The sequence below is a fragment of the Bidens hawaiensis genome, unplaced genomic scaffold (assembly GCF_021521415.1).
Source record: "Bidens hawaiensis isolate Kalapana, Puna unplaced genomic scaffold, B.hawaiensis_p1.1 tig00001463_1, whole genome shotgun sequence".
NCBI lineage: Eukaryota > Viridiplantae > Streptophyta > Magnoliopsida > Asterales > Asteraceae > Bidens > Bidens hawaiensis.
The window spans coordinates 4,022,501-4,031,731 of record NW_027491083.1 but is presented as its reverse complement, the minus strand read 5'-3'; positions in this window follow the sequence as shown (position 1 = coordinate 4,031,731).

The following is a 9,231-nucleotide window of genomic DNA, read 5'->3' as shown; positions in this document are numbered from 1 at the left end:
ACTGATGAAGATTCAGAAATTTCAAGTGAGGAACCAACCGATCAAGCATTCATGGCAAATGAGGTAATTCTAAACTCAAATTTTATGTGAAAAATGTGAATTGCCTTGCGATGAATGTCATTTTAAGACTCTTGAAAATAAAGAGTTGAAAAGGCACTATGACAAAGCATTGTTTGATCTGAATGTTGTTAATGAGGCATATTTGAAAATTCAAACGTGTGAAAAGAATTTATGGGAAAGGATTTAACAAAATCAGAAAACCATTTCAATGTTAAAACACACGGTTGAAGACAAACAAATTGCCATCAACAGACACATAGATGAAAATGCAGCACTCAAACTTGAGCTTCAAACAATCAAGATTGAGACTGAAAGAGTTAATTTGAAATTAGTAAGCTATGCTGCATTGTCATATATTCTTGATCACACTATGCCTAAAAGTTCATCAAAACACAAGGATAATGAGACTGAGAACATAAAAAAGGATTATAATGCTGTGCCTCCACCTATGTGGAATGCTTATATTCCAAAGAAACCAAAAGGTTTCAAAAAGGCACTAAATATGGAACTCAACACTTCACATCATGATAACTCAAAGTCTGCTGATGATGATTGTGTTAAATCTGAGAAGACTGAGAGTTCTGGATGTGATATGTCAACTGGTGTAAAAGTGGCAAAATCAATGTTAACCGAGGAAATGGTTAAGGATCATGGGTTGGGTAATGAAAAAGAAGTTGTGGATTAGAAAAGATATGCAAAAACAAGTTTTTATCACAAACAATCTCATCAATTTAAACCACTTCAAGAGAAAAAGATTAAGTTTGTGCATGGTAAAACATCTGAATCTGAAAAAGAAGCTGCTTTAGAAATCAATCGAATAAAGAGTTTTATCGATTGAAAGCAGAACGTGATCAGGTTGAAACTACATCTCAAATAAATAAGTTTATTGATAGGAAACTTTTTTTTTAATTGCAATGAGGTTCGGCATGTGTTTTACACTTGTCCCAATCGATATAAACATGATCACATTTCGCCTCAAAAGACTGTGAGCAAGAAACTTGGCCTAGGTTATGTGTGTAAGAAGAAACCAGTGAGTGTTCCTGACAATTTTAAAATCTTAAAACGAGATGAGTTAGTTAAAATTGATGTTAAAAAGGTTGTTAAAACTGATATTTCAAAATTACATTTTTTCAAAATCAATTCAAACATTGTTTTATAACAGAAGGCAAGCCACAGGTCAAAATTGGGTGGTAAAAATTGTTGTTAAACCAAGGAGGGTATGTCGGTTTTGCTGGAAACCAAGGAGGACAGATAGTTGTTAGAAGGCACCTTGACAAATGAAAAGGTTACATTCAAGAACGGCAACTACATTTCGGAATTGGAGAATAATCTGCTCAGCATATCACAAATTTGTGATAAACAATTCTCTACACATTTCACTGACCGAGAGTGTTTGATTTTGAAACCGGGTTTCAAGATACCTGAAGAGTGGATCATTATGCGTGCTCCTCGAGAGAATGATCTTTATGTCATGAAGATGAGCACTGCATCAACTTCTTCGAGGTCTGCTCAATGTTTCATCTCAAGAGGATGGGACATTTAAGTATGAGGAAGATAGGATGTACAAGTGTGAGGAAGATGAACCATCTGGTTCACAAGAACTTGGTAGAAGGAGTGAATTTAAGAAATTTTCAATTAAGCGAAGAGTGTTTGGACTGTAAAAAGGGAAAGTAGACAAAGAAACATCATCCGAAGAAAATTGTCAACACCATTAACTTACCGTTCGAACGCCTCCATATGGATCTATTTGGTCCAGTGAATGTCAAAAGTATCACAGGAGAGCTTTATTGTCTTGTGGTTACTGATGATTACTCGAGATTTTCGTGGGTGATGTTTTTGGAATCAAAGGATGAGACATATGATTCCCTGATGATCTTATTCAAGAAGCTGGAGAATTTGTATAATCTACCGATCCGACGAATAATAAGTGACAAAGGGACGGAGTTCTAGAACAACAAGATGCTACAGTATTGTAATGACTGGGGGATTCTTCATGAATTCAGTGCACCGTACACTCCACAGCAAAATGGGGTTGCTGAACGAATGAATCAGACCTTAATTGAACGGCTCGAACTATGCTTTCAGATTCAAAATAACTAGTTAATTTTTGGTCAGAAGCAGTGGCGGCAGCTTGTTATACTCTCAACCGAGTGCTTCTCAGTCAAGAAATTCGGCAAGACGTGTTTTGAGCTACTTAATCGTCAAAAACCTAATTTAAAGTGGCTTGAACCGTATGGATCAACTTGTACTGTTCTTGATCTTAATGGAAAATTTGGTCCCAAATCTGTCGAAGGTTTCTTTGTGGGGTATGCTAGTCCACTCAGACGTGTCTACATTCCTAGCCTCCACAAGATTGTCCAACTCCAAAATTTCAATTGTCAAAGATACACTCCTACCATTCAACGACCAGAGGATTCTAGGCTGTTTGATTATGAAAGCCTTTGGGAGAGTTTCAAACTCCCTGAGGAAGTACTTTCTGAAGAGACACTGACGATGCTATATCAACAACAGTTATCAGAAGACAATGTACCAATTCAATCCGATGACATGCAGAGAATCCAGTTTTTGATGACGATGGTGAATCAGATGAGGAGATTATTGAATCTATTTCTCCATCCACTATTGCTACTGAAGTGTGTGAGAACAATCTTCAATCTGAAGTGTCAGTACCTACCGAGGTGATGCCGAGTACATTATCCTACCATCCCGAGGATAATATAATAGGAGATCTGAATGCTGGGGTGCAAACAAGACGTCAAATCGATCAGAAACCTCCAGTGTTTTTACTATAATGTTTTTCCTTTACAAAATCAATTTTCAGTTAAATGTTTTATTTCTCAGGTTGAGCCGAAAACGTATAAATAGACCCTAACAGAAGAAAGCTGGGTGAATGCCATGCAAGGGGAGCTTCTGCAGTTTGAGAAGCTCGGGGTCTGGAAATTGGTTGACTTACCTGAAGATAAAAAGCAGATTAACACCAAGTGGGTGTTCAACTGCAAAACGGATGAGAATGGGATTATTGTAAGAAACAAGGCAAGACTTGTTGTGTTGGGATTTAATCAGAGGGAAGGTATCGACTATAATGAGGTTTATGCACCAGTTGAAAGGCTAGAAGCTATTTGGATTTTTCTATTGTTTGCTTCTTGGAAGGGTTTCAAAGTTTATAAGTTGGATGTGAAGTCAGCATTCCTTAACGGGAAGATTAGTGAAGAAGTCTATGTGGGACAACCACCGGGATTTGTCAATCCGATCCACAAAGACAATGTGTATCTCCTTGATAAAGCCCTTTACGGTCTCCATCAAGCCCTGAGAGCTTGGTATGAGACGTTGTCCCAACATCTCTTGATGTATCTTACTACTACTCGGCCAGACATCATGTATTCCACATGTTTGTGCGCCCGGTATCAATCGAATCCGAAGGTTTCACATCATTGTCAAGAGAATTCTACGCTATCTCAAGGGATGTCCGGGGCCCGGTCTCTGGTATCCAATGGACGATGAGTTTGTGCTGAGGGCATACTCAGATTTGGATTATGGGAGCTATAAGCTGAATGCCAAATCTACAACGGCAGGGTGTCAGTTCTTCGGCAAGCGACTTGTCACCTGGCAATGCAAGAAACAAACCACGGTTTCGTTGTCTACCTGTGAAGCTTTAGTATGTAGCAGCCTCTAGTTGCTGTTCTCAGGTTCTTTAGATACAATAACAGATGCGGAACTACAGTTTGAATTTTCTTACTACCCCTATCTTCGTAGATAATAATGCAGCTATATCAATAACTAAGAATCCGATAAACCACTCTAAAATTAAACATATTGAGATACGGTATCACATTATTCGTGACCGTTACGAAAAGAAGTTGATTACCATAGACAAAATTCACATCAATGAACAAAAAGCAGATCCTTTCACCAAAGCTTTTGATAAGTCACGATTTCAATACTTATTAAAACTTAATGGTTTAATAATGCGTTGTTGAAATGAGGGTTACCGAGATAGTCGATGGGTCGGATACCTTGTGATCCCAAATATCATAGTCAAATTTTCTTTTATACATAAACTTTTTCATATAATTTTTGATTTTAGGGGGAGAAATTTTTCGAAAGAACCATAAACATTGAAAAATTTGAAAAAACCAAAAACCTTGAAAATTTTGAAAAAGCCAAAAACATTTTAATATTCAAAAATGTCAAAAACATTAAAAATGTTGCTCCTTAGAAAATGTGTTTTTGAAGAAAAAAGGGAAGATGACAGTATATTGATTATCTGGTCCCAAATCCAGTAAAAAGTAGGTATAAAAGGCTTTGTGCTTAACTATATTAGTGTATTGGTAGGTCTTTAAAACAAACAAGGAAAACTAAGTGATATAAACTTAAAATTGCCAAATTGATGGGTGTTAGTTTCTAACAAAAGTCTTGATAATGATGGCAGAAATTTAATAGCTTGTCATACTCAAGCCTTTTAATCCGAATGATTGTTTAAATTTGATAAAACATAGCTATCAGTAAGTGGTTAACGCTTCAATGATGTATGGTTTTATGGCCTTAAATCCAGTATTGATGAGATGCTTTAAGGTTCCTGGATCCATTGGGTTTTTATGCGGTTTATTATCTGGGCATTCATTTCGATGAATATTTAAACAAGCTCTAAAAAGCAAACCTGCAGACTAAGCTGCTTTATAAGTCATTAAACTTGATCGCACAAGTACTTATGTACTAAATTCATTGCTGACTTAATCGAAATCCGCTGTTAGACATACATTGTCCCCTTCCTCGCATCTTATTACCATTAAGAAACGAAGCACAAGGGACACAATGTATGCAAGCCGACAAATGAAATCGTGCATACTCATCCATGGGAAAGGACCTTAGGGTATTGCTTGATAACGGTGGTATGTCTTGTAGTGGGGATTATTTGCTGATATGCCGTAAATAAAAAGTATTTTTATCTTCTGATTCTAAGGTTTATGTTAAGTTGGGGTGACTAGGTAAAAATCAAATTACACCTGAATCAAGATTAAAACTGATAGTTCCTGATAGCTTGTGCCTAATTGAACCAATTAAACGTATCACAGAAATTCCTGAATCATTTGTTTAAAAGGTTTAGGTGGAAAACAATACCAATGACTGACTTAACACCAGTCATAATAAACGCTGAAAATAAAACTGTGATGGAAAGGCTATTTGGTCAATATGATTCCCTGCTCAAACTTACAAAAATATGTGATTTCTGTTTTGTTTAATTTCACTTGTTATTTGTTTCTATTAAAAACCAAAAAAAATTTCTTTCTGGTTTAGTTTTTCGACTCTTGATGTGTGGCTGAACTATCTCTCTGTGGTTTTTTGTTGGACAATAAATTTTTCCAAGTTTTATCAAATTAAAAAGATCAATACATTTATCAGTTTTATTCAAGGTCATTAAGTTGGGACTTGGTAAAATAGTGATTTTCAAAACTGAGCTTATTTAAGTTATTCTTACAATGTACAAGGACATTAATTTGTACCTGGAACATTACATTGGTGTGAATAGGACATGAAATTAGAGTTTTTTTGGACATACTTATGCAACGTATAAGTATTGAGACTTATACGCCGCATAAGTTATGCGCCGTATAAGTCTCATACTTATACGCCGCATAAGTTCAAGGGTATATATATGAGAGTTAAACGCCGCATATGTATATACTTATACGTCTGTCTGTCCAAATACTCTCTGCTTGATTCATTCTTTCTCACAATTCTTGTCGTTACTTTGATTGGGATATTTGTTTTGGTGATTTGCACATCAATCCAAATTATTAAGGTGAGATATTGAATCAGATCTGATAATGAACAGTAACTCAGGCCACGTATATGTCAAAAGTGACAAGAATAATTCTGTTTTGATGAAAATCATAAATGTTTAATCTTTGGATTGATATTACGAGTGTTGATATAACACTTAATTGGATTATAATGTATTGATTGTGTTAGATCTGAAATGATAAAACTTATACGTTCAGATCTACTGAGTTTTGATTAGTTAAACATTGATATGTCATAAAATTGATCTAGAATATAGACTATAAAGACATAAATGATGCTTGCATGATGCTTGTTGAATCCTAATGTTGTACAGATTTGCAATTTTGAGTTTGGTTAAAACACGAACATATACGCCGTATATGTTTAGACATATACGGAGTATATGCGTTTACCAAAGTCAAACAATCAAACATATATGTTCAATCTGACTTATACGCTAGCATACATATACGCTAGTTCCAGACTTATATGTTGAATTATACTTATACGTGATTTAGACTTATACGTAGAAACAAACAGATACGTAGTTATTGACTTATACGCTGGATAGGACTTATACGTTGATTGATTTCAATGTTAACATGTATATTTGTTTGTGCAGATGATTAAGAAAGCTAAGAATACTAATCCAAAGCACAACATCTATGCTTACCTAAATGAAGAGGATCCTAAAGCAGCGAAGTTCAAAGTCATTATGCCATTTCTGAGAAGATCTAGAATCTACAAGGCTATTACATATTTAGCAGATCCTTATGAGAGTATAGTGTCTGCTTTCTAGAAAAATGCTAAGGTGTCTTGGAAGGATATTCACTCGAAAGTACAAGATAAGGATATTGTGGTGGATGAAGCCCTGATTAGAAAAGTTTTGGAGTTTAGGGATTCATCAACTGATCCTGTTGATCTTGAAGAAAAGATGGTGAAAGGGTGCATGCTAAGGATGGTTTACAGGGATTCATTGAACAAGGTAGCTTTGAGGAAGACTGCACTATCAAGGCCATTCAAGTACCTTGTGCATATTGTAATTCATTTCCTTGTACATAGGAAAGAAGGTTACGAGGAGATTCTAGATTACCATATGAGTACCATGGCTGCTTTGTGTCTGAATCTAAAGTACAATTTCTCCAGAATGATTCTAGACAACATGAAGATGAACTTCGGTATGATCAGTGGTTGAAGTATCCGAGGTTTTCCTAGATGCTTGTTGAGGAGGTATTACCTGATGTCAAGAAGGAAGGGCCAAAGACCTTTCTAGATCGTGTCATGGGGAATAATTTGGCAAAATTAGCTTGGTATAAATTTGTGAAAGAAGCTGATATTCCGAAGTTTAGAGGATTGTTTGAACATCTCAAGAATCCAGATTATGTTGCACTGTCTGATAATAAATGGTGATTGATGATAGTGATTCTGATCGGGCTAAAGAAGAAAGTTTGATTTTGAATTTAAAGCCGGTGGGCAAGCGGTTTATTAAGATTGAATCTAATTCTGAAGAAGAGTCTGTCACTCCTAAGAAGAAAAAGTAAAAGTTATAAAGAAAGAGGTTGTTACTCCAGTCACTCAAGAAGAAGTATATTCAGCAACATCGGAGAAAGATCCTGAAGAAACAGAATCAGATTCTGAAGGTCGTAGGATGAGACTAGCCAATCCAAGGGCTAAGTTTGAGAAAAAGGTTGAGAGTTCCAGGAAAGACAAGTCTACAGATAATCAAGATGAATCTTACGTTCCTGAGAAGGTCGTTGACAAACTGGTGAAGAAAAAGATAGTTCGTATTAAGAAGAAGTCAAAGAGGGCGGCATCTCCAAAGTTGAAACTGATAGACGAGCTTGATATTGAAGAACCAGAAGTTGTTGTAACACTGATAAATCCTTAGTTTATGGTGGAAGAACCTATTTTTGACTTGGGCAGAGATGACAATATCTTAAAGACACCAGTTGTGGAACCGTCTCCACAAGTTCAAGTTCCACATGTTTCACCAAAAGCAGCTGAAAAGATTCCTGATTTCAGTTTACCGTCTCTTGATGCTATTTTGGAGATTTTCCTTCTTTTAGAGACCATGATTCATTAAAGGCTATCGTTACTGAGAAAGGAATTAAAATTGATAGCTTGGTGATTGAAAATGAAAGGTTGAGGAAATAGAATGCTGAATAGAAGAGAATGATTGAAGATGGTCAGTTAAGACGGAAACAACAAGCTGACTTATAAATCTTCATATGAAATGTTTTGCTGTATTGGAGGCAAAATTGGGTATTGACTTAAAGGAGAGATTGAAAGTCTAATGATATCGTTTTTACAAAGGTGTGTGTGGTGAAGCATAGATTGATGAGATCGTGTTTAAGGTGCAGTACGACCAAGATTGTGTTGAGGCCAACGGCAAAGAAAAGGTTGATGAGCCAACTCTACATGTTGATATCCAAAGTTTGGTGGATCATCATCAGGATTTATGCATATTGATGAACTAGAGCAGTTGGTTGAGCCGATATTGGAGCAGGTGGTTATTTAACAAGAGAAAGAACAAATTGTTGATGAACCAGTTGCTACTGAGCGTATTGTACCATATGAGCCAGAGGATGAAGAGGAGAAGGAAGATGAAGAGTTATTAGACTATGGAGATTCTCCTTCTCAGGATGATAATGATGATGATGATCAGGATGATCCAAGTGTTGGTGGTGGTTTGGGTGTATTGGTTGGTTCTGGTACAAGTGCTGATGTTGAATCTATTGTTGAGCCAATAATTGAAAGTGAACCTTTTTAGGAATCTATTCAAGCTGGTGGTAGCGTTGATGAGCTTGAGATACTTTATGTTGATCCGATAGCCTACAAGCCTCCTATGATATTTATATCTACTGGAGAAGAGTTGGAGGAAGGTGAGATCGAAGTAACACGAGCTGATCTAGCTAGAATGCTAAACATAACTGAAGAGGAGTTTGAGTTTGATTTTGAAAAGGATCTAGGTTCGGTTGGAAAGAATATTCTTGTTAATGAGCACATTGAAAAAGAAGAATTGGAGAAAGAACCAGTGACGTATGTGAATGTTGCTGATCGTGTATTTCCAGAATTTGACGAAGAGTTTGATGAGGAAATTGACATGATAAGTCAGGAATTTGATGATCAAGGGAATCCTGTACCTTCTGACAAAACCAAAATAACTGAAGAAGCTGAGGTGAACAGTCAAGAACAAGAATATTGGTTTGAAAGGAGGAAGATTGAACCAAAACGTATATACTTGAATCCGGTCAGGAAGGAAAAAGAAGTCTAACTTGGTAAAGTTATGAGCATAGTGTATCTATCCAAGATCAGGAAAATTGCGGTGAGAAGAATGTATGGCGTGGAATATTTTGAAAGTTTATGTGAACTAAAATCTCTACCGTGGAT